Genomic DNA, 23,986 nt, shown 5'->3' with positions numbered 1-23,986 from the left:
AAGTTCTCTGTTGCCCACGTTGTAGTTTCTCTCTGCAGGTGAGAGCTTTCTAGAGAAGAATGCTACAGGATGGAGTTTCTGTTTCTCCCCAAAACATTGTGACAGTACTGCCCCTACTCCTGTATCAGAGGCATCAACCTCTAGGGTGAAGGGTTTGCACAGATCAAGGTGCTGTAATTCTTCTGCCACAGGGTTCCACTTAATGCGCTTGGGTCCCTTCTTTAGTAGGGCTGTTAAGGGAGCGGCAATCACGCTGAAACTCCCAATAAAATGGCGATAGAAGTTAGCAAAGCCCAGGAAACATTGAAGGTCCTTTATAGACATGGGTGTAGGCCAAGAGGTGACTGCAGATACCTTGGATGAGTCCATGCTGATGCCTTCAGCACTGATAATATACCCTAAGAAGGAGATGTGACTTTTATGGAACTCACATTTCTCTGCTTTGACATAGAGGTGGTTCTGAAGCAGGCATTAGAGAACCACTCTTACATGATCCTTGTGATTTCCTTCATCTGGGGAGTAGATGAGAATATCACCTATACAGGCAATGGCATACTTACCTAGCATGTCCCATAGCACATCATTAATCAGGCATTGGAAAACACTAGGTGCTGAAGAAAGGCCATACGGCATTACCCGGTACTCAAAATGGCCGGCGGTAGTGCTGAAGGTGGTCTTCCACTCATCACCCTTCTTAATCCTGATTAAGTTGTAGGCACTGCGTAAGTCGAGTTTTGAGAAGATTTTAGCTGATCTGAGTTGCTCCAGGGCCGCAGGAACAAGAGGAAGCAGATATGGGTACTTGACTGACACCTGATTAAGTCCCCTATAGTCAATACATGGTTTAAGACCCCCACCTTGTTTCTCCATGAAGAAGAAGCCTGCTGAGGCCAGAGATTTGGAAGGACAAATATAACCCTGCTTGAGGGCTTCCTGAATGCACTCTGCCATAGCCGTGTGCTCTTTTTGGGAGAGTGGGTGTATACGACCTCATGGTGGTCACGTGCCTGGCAGCAAATCAATTGCACAGTCACAGGGTCAATGAGGTGGTAGCCCACAAGCCTTTCCCTTGCTGAACATCTCCTTGAGGTCCAAATTACACTCCGGAACATTGTCTAGAGAGTCGGGCTGCGGGCTCTCCACAGAGGTGGATGAGATGTTGACTTGAGGATGAGAAATGCAACTCTGAAAGCATGCAGGGGACCACTGGAGAATCTCCTTGTTCTGCTATGAAATCAAGGGGTCATGAAGTTGTAGCCAAGGATAGCCGAGAATGATGTTGTGACTTACAGTAGCGGTGACATAGAGGGAAATGAACTCTGAATACAGTGTGCCTACTTGAATGTGAATGGGAGTTGTACGCATGGTGACATAACCTTCTCCTATGGGCCCTCCATTGATAGCTCAAATGCTGAGTGTGCTTTGAAGAGGGGTTGTTGGAAGGTTGAACTTCTGAATGACAGAGCTGCTGATGAAGTTGCCTTCTGCCCCTGAATTGATAAAAGCAGAAAGGATGTGTGTGGCATCTGCCAACTTTAACAACACTGGAACCTTGAATGATTTGCAACTGAACTTTCTTACTGGACTCACATTGCATGCTGGAACTTCAGCGGGAGCTGCACAGGATGGACAGATGGGACAATGGTTGAGCTGATGTTCAGAACTTCTGCAGTAGAAACATAACCCCTCCTTCTTCCTCCTTAAGCGCTCAGTGCATGTTAGCCAGGTATGTGACACCTCCATGGATGCACTGTCATCAGAGGTGAAGACCAATTTGCCACTATTCTGAGGTCGGTGAGCCAACAGATGATCAAGACGAATGGCCAAGTCAATAAGAGAGTCCAGATTGCACTGTTCATCTCTGCAGGTGAGCTCGCTTAGAATCTTGGGGCACAGACCTTGGCGAAAAACTGCCTTAAGAGCCGGATCATTCTACCTGCTGGCTGCCACTAGCATTCTGAAATCTAGGGCGTACTTGGCCATGCTTCTGGAGCCTTGTGAAATGATAAGTAAGCTTTTACCTACTTTAATTCCTTCTGGTTTGTGATCAAATACTCTCTTGAACTGAGAGAGGAAGAGTTCGTAGGATTTAGTCTGTTCACTGCCCTGGTTCCAAACTGCGCTGGCCCATCGGAGCGCTTTACCAGTGAGGAAAGAAAGGAACTTGGCAATCTTGTGCTCCTCAGATAGGTTAGGCCTTGTAGTGAAATACATGGAAGATTGAAGTAAAAAACGTTTACAAGCGAGTGCGGAACAGGAAGTTGCAGCACGGGGCTTGTGGAAGACTCGAGATGAGTTAGGAGGGCCTGTGACATCACTGTAGCTAGCTGCTCCATACAAGTGTTCAGATCTGCTAGCATCTGCTGATGTTCTCCCAGCAGTTGTCCCTGGGCATTAAGAGCCGTCTGCTTCGCCTCTTCCACTACGTCCATGATGGCAAAATATCCTGTCAGAGTGCGGGCACTTACGGATGTAGATGCAGAAGAGAACAGGATGCAAACAGTAAACAAAGCTAAGATGAGAGACAGGAATCGTGGTAGGTAACTTAGCATGGGGAGGGCGATCGGCGAACAATGTAGTAAAGGGAAGACAAAGGGTGAAACCGTGAGAGGATAAGCAAAAGTCAGAAATATGAAAGGCAGTCAGAAAGATACAAGGCTTGGTATAAACTGAGGGAGCAGAATGATATTTCACACTGGAGTAGAGCGAGTGAGTGGCTTAAATGGGGAAGAGGTAATTATGAAGATGTGTGACAGCTGTAATGAGTAATTGGGAGACAGAGGGCGCTGTGGGTCTTGGGAACTGTAGTTCAGGGAGTCCATGTCATAGCGTTCTCAGCAGGTTTACTAACAATAACGGAAATATGCCGTAATATTTCCAACAGCCAACACCGTGATTTTTGTATTTATTTCACGTAAAGAATACATTTTCTAACTGTCAAATGTACCTGCATTTGTGTTGAAAATGGAAATATGCTGTAATGTTTATAACAGCCAACACAGCAATTTTTGCATGTATTTCATGTATAGAATACAGTTTGTAACTGTCAAGTTAATGTACTTTTATGTTGATAACGGACATATGCCGTAATTGTTATAATAGCTATCACCACAATTTTTGCATATATTTCTTGGAGAAAATACATATATTAACCATTTAATACACTAACTCTTATGCTGATAATTGAAATAGGCCATAATATATATAACAGCTAACACTGCAATTTTTGCATTTATTTCTTGTAAGGAATACAGTTTGTAACTGTTAAATGTACATGCTGTTGTGCTCATAAGGGAAATATGCCGTAATATTTATCCGTCCATGCATTATCTGTAGCCGCTTATCCTGTTCTACAGGGTCGCGGGCAAGCTGGAGCCTATCCCAGCTGACTACGGGCAAAAGGCGGGGTACACCCTGGACAAGTTGCCAGGTTATCGCAGGGCTGATACACAGAGACAAACAACCATTCGCACTCACATTCACACCTACGCTCAATTTAGAGCCACCAATTAGCCTAACCTGCATGTCTTTGGACTGTGGGGGAAACCGGAGCACCCGGAGGAAACCCACGCAGACATGGGGAGAACATGCAAACTCCACACAGAAAGGCCCTCGCTGGCCGTTGGGCTTGAACCCAGGACCTTCTTGCTGTGAGGTGACAGTGCTAACCACTACACCACTGTGCTGCCCCCATAATATTTATAACAGCCAAAAAAAAAAAAGCCAGGCCTTTATATTCCTTTTGATGTAGCTAGTATTATGATACTACATCATCGAATGAAATGATGGGTGTTATGATCACTTACATTTTTTTTTAAATATTAAAAATATTAAAATATTAATCTGTTGTCTGTTCTGTCTGTCCCTCTTTAGTTACCATATGGAGGTAAATTCAATTTATACAGTATATGGAAAACGTATCTGAATGATTTTAAAAGCATCTCACAACTGAGTTCATAAGATTTTTTCCCCCTGTAGTTTGGACATTGTGCATCATTTGGCAGCAAGGCGCCTGAATTCAAACAGACCAATCAGCGCACTGCATCTGGCTCCAGTAACCTCTGATAAGCACCGGGGAAGTTTTGCTTTGGACTGCACCAACACGTTCACGTCCTTGGTTTTCACGGAGTAGCTTTGTCAACCTTCTGGATTTTTGCCTCAACCAGAGCCCACCTTCAGTTATCTTGGTAAGAAAATAATCAAAGTTGGATTGGGTTTATTCAGTTTATCAAGACGGTTGTGTTACAGTCAACGTCACAAACAATATGTCGCCTTAGCTTTACGGCTAACGTTAGCCACATTAGACTTTGATAACAGCCTGGTAACGTCAATTTTGTAGGTTAAGACGTGTTTCGGAGATGGGGTGTATTAATAGCAATCGTTTCATTAGTGTAACTGCGTTTTATGGTGCATGATAAAATGCTTTGGATTAATGAGGTGTGGATTTTCCCGCCTTGCTGGACATCAGGCTGAAGCCTCAGGTTGAAGCCTCAGGTTAGCTAACCTTGCCGCTCGTGTTGATAGTGGATATATGTAACATCGGTGTGTTTGAATATTGAGGATGTATTCTTGTACCATATGTGGAGAATCTGTTCAGTCTGTGAAAGCACATGTTTTGCATTGCAAACTGCATCGCAATGAACCCCAATATATTTTTAAATGTGTTGAAACAAGTTGTAAGCAGGTGTTTTCTGGATATGCAGCTTTAAGATCTCACTTCTATCGCCACCACAATGGTACCACAACAGTTACTCAGGATATGACCTTAACAGCATTAAAATGCACCGTTTCACTTTGTGAATGCCAGTGTGAGGGAACTAAAAAAAAAAATCAAAATCAAGTTTATTTGTACAGCGCTTTTAACAATAAACATTGTCGCAAAGCAGCTTTACAGAATTTGAACGACTAAAGCTTTGGTTGCTCACTTAAAGGAGCACATAGAAGAGGGACATCATGGGGCTTGCCCAGTGGGAGGATGCAAAAGTGTGTTCTCTGTAAAATCTTCATTTACCTCCCATATGTCCAGAAAACACAGACATTGGGAAAAACAGCACATGTAGCGTAACAATAGACAGGTCAAGAGGTCAAGATGTCGGCACCACCGAAGAAAAAACTCAAAACATCTAAAACTGGAGGTCGCTTTCTACCCGAATGGACAGAAACATTCAATGGAATAATTATCGCTTCCAGAATGGGTGCTGAGTATGTCAACTGCACAATTTGTTGTAGAGACGTGAAAGTGTTTGCCTCTGGAATTTACGACGTGAGGGAACACATGAAATCTCAAATGCATATGAAGAATGCAAACCAGAAAAAGAGACAGCCGTCAATTCATTTCTTCACGCAAAAGCCAACAAAGGTTGTATCTGACATTAGGTATTAGGTAAGATCTGATACATTTTTATTATGCATGAAATATTACTATGGATTTGGTATGGAAATTATGGATTTCTTTACCAGGGAGTACAGGTGAGAGCCGTGAGGGGTTGACATGTATGAACATCATCTTCCAGCATCTACCATTCAAAACATTGTTGAAGAAATACAGAATATACTAGTGCATCTCAAAAAATTAGAATATTGTGAAAAAGTTCGATATTTTCCATCAGTTATTTAAGAAAGTGAAAATGTTATATATTATAGACTCATTACACATAAACTAAAATGTTTCAAGCATTTTTCTATTTTAATTTTAATCAGTATGGCATACAGTACAAAAACATAAAAAACCCCATCTCAAAATATTAGAATATTTCATTTCGAGTTTGAGTAAAACAGTATGAACACAGTGTATCTCTCGGTCTAGTTCAGTACACACAACCACAATCATGGGGAAGACTGCTGACTTGACTGTTGTCCAGAAGATGATTACTGATGCCCTCCACAAGGAGGGTAAGCCACAAAAGGTCATTGCTGAAAAGGGTGGCTGGAAAAGGTGCACAAGCAACAGGGATGGCCGCAGTCTTGAGAGGATTGTCAAGAAAAGTTGATTCAAGAACTTGGGAGAGCTTCACAAGGAGTGGACTGAGGCTGGTGTCAGTGTATCAAGACCCATTACGAACAGACATCTTCAAGAAAGGGGATACAACTTTCACATTCCTAATATCAAGCTACTCCTGAGCCAGAGACAATGTCAGAAGTGTCTTATCTGAGCTAAGGAGAGAAAGAAATGGACTGTTGCTCAGTGGTCCAAAGTCCTCTTTTCAGATGAAAGTACATTTTGCATTTAATTTGGAAATCATGGTTCTAGAGTCTGGAGGAAGAGTGGAGAGGCACAGAATCCAAGGTGTTTGAAGCCCAGTGTGAAGTTTCCACAGTCTGTGATGATTTGGGGTGCCATGTCATCTGCTGGTGTTGGTCCACTGTATTTTATCAAGTCCAAAGTCAACACAGCCATCTACCAGGAGATTTTAGAGCACTTCATGCTTCCATCTGCTGACGAGCTTTTTGGAGATGCTGATTTCCTTTTCCAGCAGGACTTAGCACCTACCCACAGTGCCAAAACTACTACCAAATGGTTTGCTGACTATGATATTACTGTGTTTGATTGGCCAGCCAACTTGCCTGACCTGAACCCCATAGAGAATCTATGGGGTATTGTCAAGAGGAAGATGAGAAACACCCGACCCAAAAATACAGATACGCTGAAGGCCACTATCAAAGCAACCTGGGCTTCAATAACACCTCAGCAGTGCCACAGACTGATCACCTCCATGCCACACCGCATTGATACAGTAATTCATGGTAAAGGAGCTCCAACCAAGTATTGAGTGTATAAATGAATATACTTTTCAGAAGTTGGACATTTCTGTATTGTAAATCCTTTTGTTGATTGATCTTAGGGAATATTCTAATAATTTGCGATACTGGATTTCTGATTTTCATGAGCTATAAGCCATAATCATCAAAATTAAAACAAAAAAGGCTTTAACTATTTCACTTTACATGTAATGAATATAGAATATATGAAAGTTTACCTTTTTGAATTAAATTATGAAAAAAAGGAACTTTTTCATGGTATTCTAATTCTTTGAGATGTACTAGTACATGAATTGGGACAGACATATACTTTGAATAGATTAAACTCACTTCTAAAAGAAAAGTCAGTTTCAGATGAAGACACTAAAAATCTGTGACACAGGAAAACAATCTGACTTGTTCTCAGCTTGCCACACAGGGCCCATGAGGACTGCTTACTCGAGAGCCCAGTGCTTTAAAGATGTGTTCAAATATGTTGAGCCCAAAACAGTGTTTTTGGGCAGCGACGAGAACAAGACAGAGAGATTTGTCTATTATGTGCCTGTGCTAAATACTTTAAAGGGTATGCTGGAATCTGATTTTTGGCAAGGTCTCATGTCAGTGGATCCTAATAATGTTTCCAAAATAGATGCTCTCAGTGACTGTTGCAATGGTAAGGTGTTTGTGTCAAGCATTTTTTTCAGGAAAACCCAAGTTGTCTCAAGCTGGTTCTAGTATACCAGGATGCATCTGAAGTAGTGAACATGCTGGGTTCTGTGAAAAAGAAGCACAAGGTTTTGGTTGTGTACTTCTCTCTACTCAACATCTCCCCCCATGCCTGATCAAATGCTGATCATATGCAGCTGGGTTTTGTTATGGGAGGCGAGATGTGGTGAGTAGGATCCAAGAGCAGAACACAGACCAGTAAATCCAATAATAAGATTTAACAGGAGTAAAAATAAACCAAAAATAATCCAGAAAAAACTTGGGACAAAAAACACTAGCATAAAAAAATAGTCCAGACAAAAACGGAGCACAACAAACATGAAAAAAGACAAAAACGTAGTGCTAAAGGCTGACAAGAAACAGGCAAAACAGAGCAAAAATCCAAGAAGCAATAATAGCACAGAGACAATGTGAAAAACCAACGAGACATTCTGGCAGGGTCCCTGTCTGAGAACCGCCTTTTTATACACAGCAGAGCAAACCAGGAAGTGAATGCCAGCAAGATGAAAGTCCCGTCCCGGATCCGGATTAGCGCTGAACTGGGAGATAATAAATCTCCGGAGTGGAAGTCCGGGGCTGAGCATGACAGTTTTACTGTGTAGAGAGAAGGATTTCAAGGAATTTGGCCATGCCAAAGATTTTTCAGAACTCCTGGCTGATTTGAAGGTACTAGAGGAAAATGGGATAACAATGATAGATAAATCTGTTGTAAAGGGAGCTCTCTACTGCATTGCTGGAGACAACTTGGGCTCTCACTGCATTGGTGGTTTTACAGAAAATTTCAGTTCATCTGAGTACTTCTGCAGATATTGTCTGATTACTCGAACTGAATTTCAGGGTGCTGATCCAGCTATCTCTGGACCTGAGCAGACTCGAGAAACATATAGATCTGCCACTGAACAGCTGGAGACAGAAGATAAGCCAGAAGTACAAGGGATAAAGTTCAGGTCAGTATTTAATTCTTTACAAAACTTTGATGTTTGCTGACCTAGCATGCCCCCATGTCTCGGTCATGACATCTTTGAGGGTGTCCTCTCATACGATGTTGCTCTTTACCTCATCAAGCAGTTTAAATACAAAGCAACAGATGCTTGCTCCAAACCTTGTGAGGTCAGTCCTAAAACATTGAAACTTGGTGGACAAGCTGTTCAAAATTGGAACTTCTTGAGATTGTTGCCTCTCATAATTGGAGACAAAGTGCAGGACCCCCAAGATAATGTGGGGCAGTTAACTTTGCAGTTTAAGGACATTGTTGACCGAATTTGTGCTCAGCAAATTTCTAAGGCTCAGGTCACTTATCTGGATGCTTTCATTCAAGAATATTTGGAAACCAGGAAGGCACTGTTTCCAGATATCAACTTGAGACCTAAAGACCATTACTTATGGCATTATCCAGGCCTAATCCTGAAATTTGTCCCACTCATACGTAAATGCTGTTACAATTATACCAAAAGTTAACTTTCTGAAAGTCAGCGTAAAGTTTTAAAAGGTGTAGGTACTGCCTAAAAGCAGAGCTACTAATGAGTGTAAAATGTGTTAGTAAATAATCCCACATATTTTTTAAAAAGCAAATTAAAAATAAGTGCTGGATAAAAACCCATCTATCTTATTTAAATAAAGATACAAATTTCATTGTCTGGTGGTCAAGTGTTTATGAGCTACGTTATCTTGCACTTACGATTGGGTACCCTGTGGTCACAAAACCCATCAAAATTCATGTCAATATTACCATATTCTCTTAATGGAGCTCCACTATAAAGCCTGACAGATCACTGACATTGCTCTTTAGATTTTTCTGATATCAGGTTTTTCCATATCTTGGTGGGTCAGCTGGTTTGGATATCATTTTTCCAGTCTGACCCACCAGATGTGGGTCATTTGGGAGGTCTGTGGTGGAAAGGGGGCACCACTGTTCTCTCATTGGCTTGCTATCAATTTAGACCACTGCAGCTTGTCTCTGTGACATTGTGAAATGCTTTTGTCATGTTGCAGATTTTTAGTGTAAATTGGCTTTTAGTCTCAGTTCCCTTTTTTGAGTTTGTAAATTCCATATACTGTGTTTCCTGCTTTTGAGACTGTTTGCCGCTCTGTTTGCTGCCGTCCTATGTGTTGACCCCTGCAGTCAGGCCCGCCGACAGGGGGGGACAAACGGGTATGTTGTCCCGGGCCCAGGAATGGGGGGGGGGGGGGGGGGCAGAACTGGGCTCTCATGAAGTTGTGATTATTTTATTTCATTTCAAAATGTGTTGATTTGGGGGAGAAATGTGCTATATTTGCATTCAATAAATGATTTCTAGATCTTTTGCCTTTATTGTCTTTGAAAAAGGCGTCAAGAACCCCCTACCACCCCTAATGCAAAAATGGTTTGGTCTGACTCTTTGATTAAGGGGAAAAAAACGACATCGTTCGATCATAGCGCTTCGACAATCAGCGTGCGTGCCATTTGCCAACATGCACAATGGAGCACAGAAAAGAAAAGAAAAGAGAAAAGGAGAGGAAGAAACCAAGAGACTCAGGGGCTCACTGCATAAATATTTTAACAAAGATTCGGATGATGCAGCAGGTACTAGCAAAGGCAGTGGGGCAGCTGAGCCAGGTAAGACCAGTGTTGGGCACGTTACTTTCAAAAAGTAATTAGTTATAGTTACTAGTTACTTTTCCCAAAAAGTAACTGAGTTAGTAATGGAGTTACTTTGTCATAAAAGTAACTAATTACCAGGGAAAGTAATTATTCCGTTACATTTTGTTCCCCCTCAAAAAAAATCAAATTCAATTAGTGTAATCATAATAAAAGTGAATGTTAAATGTGTTTAATGACTGAAATGGACACTTAACAGAACCAATTAGTAATGTTATCTACACTATATTAATATTTTTGTGGGACAATGTGAGATGACATCTATCAAATGTAATATATTTTTGTAGTTATTAAAATTATGTTACTAATTACTGGCCACTGACGAGGACAAACGCTTTGTTCCTCGACATAATGTGCATTGCACGTAAACACTCTTGCCTTTTATTTCAAGTAATGAAAAGTCCTGGCTGTATTTCCAGTGTGAAAGCGCAGTGCTGGGCTGACCACTCGCCATCGCTGTGTCTTCCGATTGAAAGTGCGCAGTAGTGCAGTAGGCGTGGCCTACCTACGTATGTTGTCCAAATCTACTCTGATTGGCTTACTGTGCCGTTGTCTCGTGTCTCCCCGCCCCACACGAAAGCAGAGTAAAGAAAGGCTGAACGAGCAGCGTGCCAGATGAGAACAGCTTTAATAAAGTAACGCGTAGTATTTTATTGTAAGTAATGGGAACGGCGTTATAACGATGTAAAAAGTAATTAGTTAGATTACTCGTTACTAAAAAAAGTAACGCCGTTTATTTCTAACGCCGTTATTCCCATCACTGGGTAAAACACAGCCAACTTTTTCCAGCCCCGTAAAGTAACCCCAACCAAGGCACGCGCGGCACGCAATTCATGTTACAAAAAACGAGGGGAGAGCAAGTCACACTGAACACCATATCAAACGCACAGGGCATTGAATCATTTCATAACCACAACGGCTTAATAACATTGTGTTTCATATATCTGATTGAAGCTAAGAATATTCACATTAGCCCGCAATCATATCCCGCCGTTTCTCGAGCGGTGTGTTCTTCTCTGCTTTTCACACTGGACAGTACGCACGCACGCACAACAAAAGTCCGGCACATTGCATTTTGCACCTGAATAGTTGCAGACTAAGGAAATGTTAAAATGTTAAAACTGTAAAAATGTTGAAATGCTAAAATGAAATGGTTGTTGACCGGTTGAATGGTTTTTGAATACCTGTCATTTAAGGGTTGGAGTGAGTAGAGACTGGGATAAGAGAGGTGTGTGTGTGTGTGTGTGTGTGTGGGTTGGCCCGGGGGGGTTGTTGGGGGGGCCCATTCAGAGCATTTTGTCCCGGGCCCAGCCAAAGCTGTCAGCAGCCCTGCCTGCAGTGAAGTAGGGCTATAGCTGTTGGATCTCCCACAGTAAACATCACTCTGAGCCTCCACACATCCTGTTTCTCTCCATAGCATGTTACAATTCACACACATGGCCTTAAATGCCAAGATATTAAGAACAATTGTGTGTTTATGTTGTGTGTGTGAGAGAGAGAGAGAGAGAGAGAGAGATCCTTAACTCTTATATATATTTAACCAGATGGTGTTAGGTCTATACTCACTGAAGACTTGCTACATCACTATTTACTCTTGATGTTATACTTGTGTTTCTGAGCAGCAGAATCTCTGTTCCTGTATGGAGCTGCAGTTTTTCACCATTTCAGAAGTGCATTGCCCATTTAGGAAACACTAGATGGCAGTATATACACATACACCACAGACTCGGTCCTCACCTGTCAAGTTTGGGTGAGCTTGTCTGCTCTATTTCGGTTACCATAGACTTCCTGTTAGCTCGAACCCATCTGGCCATTCTCTTCTAACCTCTCTCATAAACAAAGCATCTCCACCCTCAGAACTGCTATTTTCACTGTATGTTTTTATGCTCCCACCACCACTATTCTGTGTAAACCCTAGAGACTTGGATGTGATCAACAGTTTCTGAAATACTCACCAACAGCCATGCCACAACAAAAGTCATTAAATCTATATGAGTTTATGTATTACATTGCTGCCACATGATTGGCTGACTGGATCACTACATATAAATGAGCAGATTTACAGATGTTCTAATGAAGTGCATTGTGTATAAAGTCTGCATTTTTTGTAGGTCTGAAGGTCTGATTGTGCTAACAATGATCTGCCAAACTTCTGTACATTCCTGTATACAAAGTGAATAAAGTGATTCTAATTCTAAAATACTTTAGTATTATGTACCCTAAAAACACACAGAGAGACCAACAGTCAAAAGATAGGTAGGATAATTAGCTAATAATCATATGAAATGGCTTGAATACTGATAAAATAACAAGAAAACTCAAATAATGCGGAAATTCTGTGTTGGAAAAATGTAGCTGTTATATATAAGGTACCTGTGTGGTAAACTGGATAATACCAGTTCAGAAAAAAAAAATCCCCAGAGCTCCACCATGGGCACACACAACATACCAAACATTCAGGCCAAATGAACATTGCTGTACAGTTCATAAATTCCCCAAAAACATTATAGATGATTGAAAACATCATACTACACTTTTGTATCTTTGATTGAAGCCACATAGAAGCCTGGGGAGCGGTAAAATCAAGGCCTTTTTTTCTACTTTCAAAAGCGAAGTTCACTTTGTTCCTTTATAGAAAAATATGACAAATTAACCATTTCCCCCCCAAAAAGGCTAACGCATTTCCTCTTTTTATGTTCCATTTGGCATTTTTAAAAAATGTCATCCTGCTGTGTTCATTTCAGAATTATTATTTACAGGCAAACACCTGATCATTTGAAATTTCCATCAGATCAGTTCCAGCCTGGGTGGCATGATGGTGCAGTGGTTAGCACCATTGTCTTCAAGCAAGAAGGTTCTGGGTGTGAACCTTGCAGCTGACTGTGTGGAGTTTGTATGTTTTCTCCATGTCTGAGTTTGCATGTTGTGCCTGTATGGGTTTCCTCCCACAGTCCAAAACATGTGGCTTAAACTGTATGTGCTAAAGAAGGCAACTGGACTTGCTTGAAATTCTTGAAGACGTTTCACCTCTCATCTGAAAGGCTTCTTCAGCTCTGGCTGATTTATGGGGAGTTCCAGGTATTTATCTTCTAGTGGACCAAAAGCAACCCTAAAGAGATATCTGTGAAGATACCCAGTCATCCAGGTACATAGTAATCTGTGGTTGGTAGAAGAGAGCAACTGGACTTGCTTGAAGATTCTTGAAGACGTTTCGCCTCTCGTCTGAAAGGCTTCCTCAGTTCTGTCTGACTAATAGGGAGTATCAAGTATTTATCCTCTCATGGATCATTATAGAATCCGAATCAGATCCATCACTGAACAGAGGTGGGTGTCTAAGACATCTTTTATCAGCCACCTACAATGCAGCCATCAGCATTCTGATTCGGATTCTATGATGATCCATGAGAGGATAAATACTTGATACTCCCTATTAGTCAGACAGAACTGAGGAAGCCTTTCAGACGAGATGCGAAACGTCTTCAAGAATCTTCAAGCAAGTCCAGTTGCTCTCTTCTACCAACCACAGAACCCTAAAGAGAGTTGTTGAGGTCACTTGGGTTGTTGACCCTCTCAGTCATCCTGTAGGTGTTAGGCTCACTGGAGGTTGGGTGTGAACTATATTAGCAGCCTAGAAGGTCATTAGGGCGATCTGTGGGTTGTTGGCTCTCTCTGCCATCATGTGAGTCATTGAAGTCAGCTGAGCCTTGGTGTGGATGTGTATTCAATTTCCTGGGAAGTGTGCCAAGGACTGCATTGTAGGTGGCTGATAAGTGACGTCTCAGACCACCTCCTCTGTTCAGTGATGGTCATTCCACGTTGATGAAGGTGGCTTATTTTACCCCTCTTTCAAACCACCTCTGGCTAAAATGCATACATTGCAGTCCTGAAATGAGACAATATTCTGTCATACCATTACCACGGTAGAGGGAAAAGAGAAGGAGCAAAAACACAATCAAGGAAGCACTTCAGAAGTGTGGGTATCCCAACTGGGCTTTCGTCAAGACCAGAAAAAGAAACATAACGGACAGGGAAGAAAACAGCAACAAAAGCAATAACATTGTCATTTCCTACATTTCCCCACAAAAGAATTGACATCCTTGTCAGCTGACACTTCTTCCACTGCTCTAATGGAATCTACCCAATTGTGTAGCTCATCTTCTATGGGGTAAACACTTGTCAAGAAGCAAATCCTGTTTTTGTGACAATGAGGCAGCAGCTGTAAACATCATTAACAAGGGCACTCCTCAGTTCTGTTATTAATAGATTCATGACGTGCCTCACATGGTCCTCTGTGTTGGATAATTTCATCATTTGAACAGCCATATTCCAGGCTTGGACAACCATGGCTGATTCTTGTCCTGCTTTGAATTTCAGAATTTTACCAACTGTGCCCGGAGGCAGTACCATCCAGCCTGACCTGCCCTTATTCATTCAAACTGCACTAGATTAAAGAATAAATGTTATTGTGTAGGGGCAGCATGGTGGTGTAGTGGTTAGCACTGTTGCCTCACAGCAAGAAGGTCATGGGTTCAAGGCCAGTGGCTGACGAGAGCCTTTCTGTGTGGAGTTTGCATGTTCTCCCTGTGTCTGTGTGAATTTCCTCCAGTTTCCCCCACAGTCCAAAGACATGCAGGTTAGGTTAATTGGTGGCTCTAAATTGACTGTAGGTGTGAATAGTTGTTTGTCTCTATGTGTCAACCCTGCGATGACCTGGCAACTTGTCCAGGGTGTACCCTGCCTCTTGCCCGTAGTCAGTTGGGATAGGCTCCAACTTGCCTGCAACCCTGCACAGGATAAGTGGTAATGGATGGATGGAATGTTATTGCATAGCTGCCCAGGCTCTCTGTATAAACTTACTAGCAATGTTACCTCAAATAGCAATCTGTGAAGCTTCAACTCATCTCACCATATTTCATCTTTGTTTAACTTGCTTCCTATTTAATAATCAGTGAGCTCCTCCAGCTGGTTCTTCCATGAAAGCATAGAAGGCCAGGGAGGTCTGCCTGGTGTGGTAGGTTTTTTTTTTTTGCTGTGGCTTTCCTTGTTTTAGCCTTTCCATGTAGGCACATGATAAGACAGGGAGGTGTGCTGCCCCTGCCCCAAGGCTGTCCATGTATGCATGTTGAGGGGCAGGGAAGTCCCAGAACAGAGCCACTTGACAAACACAACTTGTTGCAAATATTTCAATGTAAATAATGTTCCTTGATGAAAGTGGTTCTGACAGAAATCAAGTGTAGCCTAGTTCTGGCAGGCCATGAAGTCAAGATCAGCCCTCAATCCCAGCAACATCAGCTGACTGCAGCTGATCTCAAGCCAGCCCACATCAACTGTCAGCTCAGCTGATTCCCTTCAATGCGTTCTATTGACAAGTCTTTCATAGAGCACCTTATTTAAGATGCTTTAACGTGTCTACCTTTGCTGTTTCCTCTGAAAGCCATTTTGCAACCCACCTCCACCCCAACTCCTCCCATTTCACGCTGTCTGACTTTAATCAATGTCATTTCTATATCATTGATGCCCAGTCCAGGCACCTTCTTCCATTGCTCCATGGTCCAGTTCTGATGCTCACATGCCTATTGTCCTAATGGACAAGAGTCAGCATGAGCACCCTGACCAGTCTGCAGCTACTCAGCCCATACAAAGCAGTTGTGATATGCTGTGCATTCTAACACCTTTCTGTCATAGCCAGCATTAACTTTTTAGCAGTTGTGCAGGTACTCTTCTGTGGTTCACTCATTGTCCTTCCTTGAACCACGTTCTGATACATGATAATCACTGCAGACCGGGAACACCCCCATTTTTGTTGCTGCCATCCTCCCTACTTTAGCCATTCCATGCAGGCACATAGAAAGCCAAGGAGGTGTTCTCCCTACCTCAAGCTTTTCCATGCAGGCATGTGGAAGGGCAGGGAGGTCCCTTAATCCATGCCATTTCCATTGCTGCACCCTCCCTGCTTTAGCCATATGGAAGGGCAGGGAGGTCCCATATTCCGACCTTAATCAATGTCATCTGTTGTCATGCCTGCTCTGTTCTGTACCCTACTGGGAGGGGAGGTTTGCTGTGGCTCTCCATGCTTTAGCCTTTCCATGTAGGCACATGGCTTTCCACGTATGCATGTGGAAGGGTAGGGAGGTCCCAGAACAGAGCCACCCGCCAAATACCACTCATTGCAAATACTGTAATGTAAATAATGTTCTTTGATAAAAGTGGTTCTGATAATTATATTTATGCATCCCACCTCATTCTTGTGAAAGGTAAGGCCATCCCAAATTGCAAATACATTTCTAAATCAACAACTTTTAATGTAATAATAGTTAAGCAGGGCGGCACAATGGTGTAGTGGTTAGCGCTGTCGCCTCGCAGTAAGAAGGTCAGGGTTTGAGCCCCGTGGCCGGTGAGGGCCTTTCTGTGCGGAGTTTGCATGTTGTCCACGTGGGTTTCCTCCAGGTGCTCTGCATACCTGTCAACTTTGAGGTTTGAAAAAAAGGGATATTTCCCAGATTTTAACTCAAAATAAGGGAAAATTTCGGAAAGTCAAACTTTCCGAAAATTTCAGAAAGTCGGTAATCGAACTGACTTTTCTTCACAAAATTAAATTCGTCCTGCCATTTGGGCAAGTAGCAGCAATACACCTTTTTTGGTTTTGCCTCGCTCCTTTCTTTATTCATGTCTCTAGTCTCGCCGTCTACTGAAACTCGCTCCCTGAGGAAAGAATTATGACCATCTTTTAGTTTTGTGAGAAGTTCCGAGCAGTGACCTTGGTCAGACCATAGATTTACATAGAAGACTAGATGCCTCGTCCCCGTTGCCCGTCAATGAAGTCGAACAGCCGCACATGGCGGCCATCTTACCTCAGACAGCTGGCTTACCCATTACATTGTGTTGGTAGCGATATGTACTTTTCAGATGACCGTAACGTCCTCAAATTTCAATCGATATTCAAACGGTTTGGTTTGTTATATAAAAAAAAACAAACGGAAGTATGTATTTATGGTATTAATGATGAATAATCATTTTATGTTTTAAAAAAATACGCATTGCTTGGTGAAAATATTTCAGTATACTACAGACTGTAAGATAGGATGCATGCTGAAATTCCTCTGCTGTGAGAAGCCTAACACTGCATACTTATGGATAACTGCGGCCTTAGGACAAATAACCATACAATTTATTTCCAATTTTTAGTGAAAATATTTTTATATGTGATAGGGCCGTAGGGGAAGCTAAAGTTAAATAAACAGCTTACTCACTTCTGAAACTTCAGAAATACTTCATCCACCTCAAAAACCTAATGCACTCACATCATAGCATAATAACAAATGTAAACTCACATCATAGCATAATAACAAATGTAAACTCACATCATAGCATAATAACAAATGTAAACTCACATCATAGCATAATAACAAATGCACTGCCCGAGTAAGTAATAGTATAAAACAGTGACAGCGAGTCACGGTAGTTTGTGACAAAAAAAAAAATTTAATTAATCACACGTGGTTATACTTCCAAGGATAAAAAGATATTTTTACATTTACAAAAAGAACATTCAAAGCTGATTATCATGTCAAAGTCAATATATGTTAGCACAGAAGATTGAAATTTCATTTGACTAGGCTCCAATGTGCAGTTAAAATAAAACTAAACATACTGATATAAACATCTACAATTAAAACAGACACACACATCATCTTGTCATCAAAGTCAGTACTTTGATTTCCTGTAAATCATAATGTGAGTCCTGGGCTGTGCTTGCGTAAGTCTTCATACCCCTTGTCTGTGGTAAGATGGCCGCCCTGTGCGGACGTTCTGGAATACGCGGTGAGGAATCTAGTCTTCTATGTAAATCTATGGGTCAGACTAGCACTATGGTTCTGACAGTCTTCTTCACAGACATGCAATTAAAATCAATGTGTAATTACTAGACTGCCACCTGCTGTACTGGAGAGGGTGGGGACGTGAATTCATGGCCCGACTTCCTGCTGTAAACTCCTGTCAGAGGCGTGTCATGAATTCTGGACCTACCGACTTTTATATAATGTGAAAATACGGGATATTTTCAGGAAAAAAAAAAAAAACGGGAAGACAGCGGGAAATAAGTCAAAATAAGGGATTTCCCGGGAAAAACGGGAGGGTTGACAGGTATGGTGCTCTGGTTTCCCCCACAGTCCAAAGACATGCAGGTTAGGTTAACTGGTGACTCTAAATTGACCGTAGGTGTGAATGTGAGTGTGAATGGTTGTCTGTGTCTATGTGTCAGCCCTGTGATGACCTGGCAACTTGTCCAGGGTGTACCCCGCCTTTCACCCGTAGTCAGCTGGGATAGGCTCCAGCTTGCCTGCGACCCTGTAGAACAGGATAAAGCGGCTAGAGATAATGAGAATAAATAAGCATAGTGTAGGTTATCGTTTAGTTATGTTTAATCATTGAGAAATTAATGATTGGGCATATTAGAGCTTTATTAGAAATTATTAGATTTGTTAAAAAAAGATGACTGAGCATTGTTACTAAATTGTTCATTTTTATCTTTACTAATTTTGCTTTTAGCACATCAAACTCTGATCTTCACCTTAGTAAGCAGCTGAGCATTTCTTCCTGTAGTAGATGAATCCAGCAGCTGAAAACATGATCCCCAACACCAGACCTGAAACCCCGATAGCAATCTTACTCTTATCAGATGCAGGAGCAGAAGAGTCTGTGAGGTAGTAAAATAAATAAATAAATAAATAAATGTCAGAATGAAGAATATAAATCAGCAGGTCAGTTTCGCCCTGTTTCAAAAATAATGTCTTTTTTTTTAGTTTAGTTTAATGTGATCAGACTCACCCCACTTATAGACCATGGGCTTTTGGAAGCTGGCGTGTTGCACCACACAGGAGATCTCCTCTCCAGATTCAGGCATGTACTCCAGATGTGAGTGGATCTGATAGTACCAGTCTCCATCAGCCATCTCCTCAGTGGACGTTACACCTCCCTTAACTTCTTTCCCTTTTCTCAGCCAGGTCACCTCAATGTGTCGGGGGTAAAAGCTGTAAGCGCTGCACATCAGCCTGGTTGGGTGAGTGCCATCTGACTTCTGTACCAAAGTGACCTTAACCCGGGGCTCAACTGCACAATTAAACCACAACAACATCAACTTCTAGCTTCGAGTCATTAATAATAATAATAATAATAATAATAATAATATGTAGGTATGAATTAGGTTTTTAGATAACAAATTTAATTTGGTATCTAATAAGCTACAGAAGAATAGCTCAGTGTATATTATACTCTGTATTTTAATGTGCAAATAAACTACTGCAAAAATAAAGATAAATCTGCTGCAGAATGAGGAAATACTGGAAATATTACCGAATCAAAGTTTTGAGGTTCACAAATAATCTCACCTGCTTTACTGAGGACGTTGCTGTAGTAAATCTGAGCATTGTGCTTACAGAAACGTTCCACTTCGGCTTTCAGTGATTGCAGTTTTGCAGTGTCTTTGTTCAATCTCTCTGCGTTATAGATGCCGTGTGCAGTGTATCCCACAAACTTCCCCAGAGTGCTGTTAAACACCTTGTATTTGATCTTATTGAAGATGGAAGACTCTATGAACTCCATGTCACTGAGATCATCAGAGCTCCAGAAGCACCGATGTCACAGTGACAGTGTATGTCCATCTGAGAGAAAAATAACACCAAAGCTTTATTTTACTGTTAAAATGGAGAGTAATACAGCTTTTATTTTTAAAATATATTTTAATGTTTATTTTAAAAATTAATTCTGTGATTAAACCTGCCTCTAAACACATAATAAATCAATACATTTCGAGTTCTGTAATATTCTTCTGACAAATTTAATAAACAAACTGCATCCTTCTAAACATGAGCTTATTTTATTTATTTGTTTTCTTTAAAAACACAACATAGCTACTTAAACAAACAAACAAATAAAAACATCCAGACTAACCTCAGCAGCTGATCTAATACTCACTTGCTGTGTGCAGGATGGCAGGCAGTAAGAGGAGCAGTATTCTCAGCAGCTCCGACATTGTTCCTCTCTGAGTGTGTTCTCTTACTGAGGAAAGTGTGGGTGAAGCAGCTCTACTCTACACACACACACACACACACACACACACACACCAATCCTGCACCACACACACACACACGGTCACATGTTTCCAGGCAGAATTCAAACCAATACTGTTCACCTGTTAAAGCTGTCAGGTTTAAATCCATCAGTTCACTATTTAAAACTTCTGAATTCATCAGTTAAGACAAGTTCAGGATTATTTCTCTCTCAAACTGTAAGTACGTATGAGTGTGAGAAATCAACAACAATGATCTCATTTTCAATTTCTTCTTCTCTTCTTCTTCTTCTTCTTATTCAAAAGGACCCTTATGAAAGAAAAAAAAAACAGGTATCCAAGTACCCTCGCCCAGACCAGGAATGCCGGGGCCCCACCCTGGAGCCAGGCCCGGAGGAGGGGCTCATTGGCGAATGCCTGGTGGTCGGGCCTATATCCGTGGGGCCTGGCTGGACCCAGCCCGAATGAGCAACACGGAACCACTCTCCTGTGGACCCACCACGTGCAGGAGGTACCGTAAAAGTCCGGTGCACTGTGGATCGGGTGGCAGCCAAAGGCGGAGGCCCTGGCGTACTAATCCCCGGCTGACAAAACTGGCTTTTGGGCAATGGAATGTCACCTCTCTGGTGGGAAAGGAGCCTGAGCTTGTGCGTGAGGTTGAGTGGTACTGACTAGATATAGTTGGGCTCACCTCAAAGCATAGCTTGGGCTTTGGAATCAATTTCCTGGAGAGGGGTTGGACTCTCTTCTATGCTGGAGTTGCCAAGGGTGAGCGGCGCCGGGCAGGGGTGGGGCTATTGGTAGCCCCCCAGTTTGGTGCGCTAACATTGGAGCTCTCCCCAGTGAATGAGAGGGTTGTTTCCCTGCGCCTTTGGGTCGGGGAACGGACTCTGACTATCATTTGCACTTATGCGCCAAATGGTAGTTCAGAGTACCCAGCCTTCTTGGAGTCCTTGAGTGGGGTGCTAGACAGTGCACCACGAGGGGACTTCATTGTTTTATTGGGGGACTTCAATGCTCACGTGGGCAATGACAGTGAGACCTGGAGGGGTGTGATTGGGAGGTACGGCCTACCTGATCTGAACCCGAGTGGTGTTCAGTTGTTGGACTTTTGTGTCATGCACGGTTTGGCCATAACAAACACTTTCGGTCAGCCTCAAAGAGATTCTGGCAAACTGTCCGGCGGCTCAGGAAAGGAAAACAGTGCTCTGTCCCTACTGTTTACAGCGAGGATGGAGTGCTGTTGACCTCAACTGGGGACATCATCCAACGGTGGAAGGAATACTTTGAGGATCTCCTCAATCCCACCTCCATGTTGTCTGAGGAGGATGCAGAGTCTGAGGGTGCTTGGGAGGACTCGCCCATCACAGGGGCTGAGGTTGCTGAGGTGGTTAAAAAGCTCCTCGGTGGCCAGGCTCTGGGGGTGGATGAGATTCATCCTGAGTTCCTGAAGACACTGGATGTTGTTGGGCTGTCTTGGCTGACACACCTCTTCAACATTGCGTGGAGGTTGGGGACCAGAGAGTGTGTTCCAACTATAGGGGGATCCAGGGCCGGCCCAAGCCTTTAAGGGGCCCTAAGCAGAATTTGATTTGGGGGCCCCCACACCACCAAAACTACACTGCTAGCTGCCTTATTATTTCTTAGGCTACACAGTTAGTCTAGTTAGTCTAGCCACCCACCATAATCTGCATTTTTAGTTGGTTTACATTATACTGCAACTTGTGGCTATTGCAATATAAAATATTCAGAGTGATGTGTGGCATATTTGTAAGTAAAACAACAAATCAGTAGACAAGACACTGTATATGTAAACAAGTTAACCAGTTTATTTTGCACTAATGTGCAAAACAAAACCTAACATACACAGTTCTTACAAACAGTACTTAGTACTTGTACTTGTAACTGTTATTAAATAACAAACAAATAAATAAATCTTAAAATCTGGAATAAACCTTACATCTTAAAAGAAATCTTAAATAAATTCACAAAATGAACAGAGAAATTTGCAGCATAATAACATCAACAATAACACAACAACAACCTATTATGTTACACTTAAAACTATTTATAGGAGAAAATATGAAAACTCGCCTAAAATAACTCGCTGTTCGGAAAGACAACACTTGTCCTTTTTCCTGTCATCATCAGTGCTTGATCATCTTCCTCTTGTTTCTTCCTCTTCTCTGCCCCAGATGGATAATTTCTTTTTTGAGACATGGCTTAGCCATCTAGTCCACCTATCTTCCGAAGTGAATAACTCCTGTCACGTCACGTGCGTCTGGTTGTGCAGGAGCGCAGTGGCAGCAACCAGCAGCAAGGATTAGTTAACCTAATGTACCAACTATGAAAATGATACAAAAAACGTTATTTTGTGTCTTATTTTTGTGTCTTTTGTTTCTGCTATATCATGTCATTGATATTACGTTTTTTTAATTAAAAATATTTTCGCAGGTGGGCATTCCAACTGCTCTTGGGGGCCCCCTGGTGGTGTGTGGGGCCCTAAGCGGGCGCTTAATTTGCTTATGCCTTGGGCCGGCCGTGGGGGGATCACACTTCTCAGCCTCCCTGGGAAAGCCTATGCTGGGGTGCTGGAGAGGAGAGTCCAGTTGATAGCCGAACCTTGGATTCAGGAGGAACAATGCCGTTTTCATCCTGGTCGTGGAACACTGGACCAACTCTTTACCCTTGCAAGGGTACTGGAGGGTGCATGGGAGTTTGCCCAATTGGTCTACATGTGTTTTGTGGACCTGGAGAAAGCTTACGACTGCGTCCCTCATGGTGCCCTGTCGGGGGTGCTTTGGGAGTATGGGGTTCAGGGCTTACTACTGCAGGTCATTCGGTCCCTGTATGACCGGAGCAGGAGTTTGGTTTGCATTGCTGGCAGTAAGTCGGACTCATTCCTGGTGCATGTTGGACTTTGCCAGGGCTCTCCTTGGTCACCGGTTCTGTTCATAACTTTTATGGACAGAATTTCTAGGTGCAGCCAAGGGGAGGAGGGTGTCTGGTTTGGTGGCATCAGGATCACGTCTCTGCTTTTTGCGGATGATGTGGTCCTGTTGGCTTCATCAATCTGTGACTTACACCATATGCTGGGATGGTTTGCAGCTGAGTGCAAAGCGGCTGGGATGAGGATCAACACCTCCAAGTCCATGGCCATGGCGCTCAGCCAGAAATGGGTGGAGTGCCTACTCCAGGTCAGGGGGGAGTTGCTACCTAAAGTGGAGGAGTTTAAGTATCTCGGGGTTTTGTTCACGAGTGAGGGTAAGGGAGAGTGGGAGTTGGACAGATGGATCGGGGCAGTGTCAGCAGTGATGTGGACGCTAAACTGGTCTGTTGTGATAAAGAGAGAGCTGAGCCAAAAGGCAAAGCTCTCAATTTATTGGTCCATCTACGTTCCCACTCTCACCTATCGTCACGAGCTATGGGTAGTGACCAAAAGAATGAGATTACGGATACAAGCGGTAGAAATGAGTTTTCTTTGCAGAGTGGCTGGGCTCTCCCTTAGAGACAGGGTGAGAAGCTTAGTCATTTGGGAAAGACTCTGAGTAGAACCATTGCTCCTCCACATCGAAAGGAGTCAGTTGAGGTGGTTTGGGCACCTTGTTAGGATGCCCCCTGTAAGCCTCCCAAGGGAGGTTTTCTGGGCATGCCCCACTGGGAGGAGACCCCAGGGCAGACCCAGGACATGCTGGATTAGACTCATACAGAGATTATGTTTTACTGGTGGAACGAGTGACTGAAAGTGACATCCATGTAGAAACAGAAATCACATCATCATTCACATTCATGGAAATAAAGTTTTTTTTCTTTATTTG

At 42.6% G+C, this 23,986-nt stretch overlaps 1 pseudogene; it reads right to left on the bottom strand.

Moving 5' to 3' along the window:
* Window positions 1-18,663: 18,663 nt before the first annotated feature.
* Window positions 18,664-20,132, bottom strand: LOC132892694 (DLA class II histocompatibility antigen, DR-1 beta chain-like; annotated as a pseudogene).
* Between the last annotated feature and the right edge of the window lie 3,854 nt (window positions 20,133-23,986).

Source organism: Neoarius graeffei, chromosome 10 (genome assembly GCF_027579695.1).
Source record: "Neoarius graeffei isolate fNeoGra1 chromosome 10, fNeoGra1.pri, whole genome shotgun sequence".
Lineage (NCBI taxonomy): Eukaryota > Metazoa > Chordata > Actinopteri > Siluriformes > Ariidae > Neoarius > Neoarius graeffei.
The sequence above is the reverse complement of the archived record's forward strand: the minus strand, read 5'-3'. Positions and strand labels throughout refer to the sequence as shown.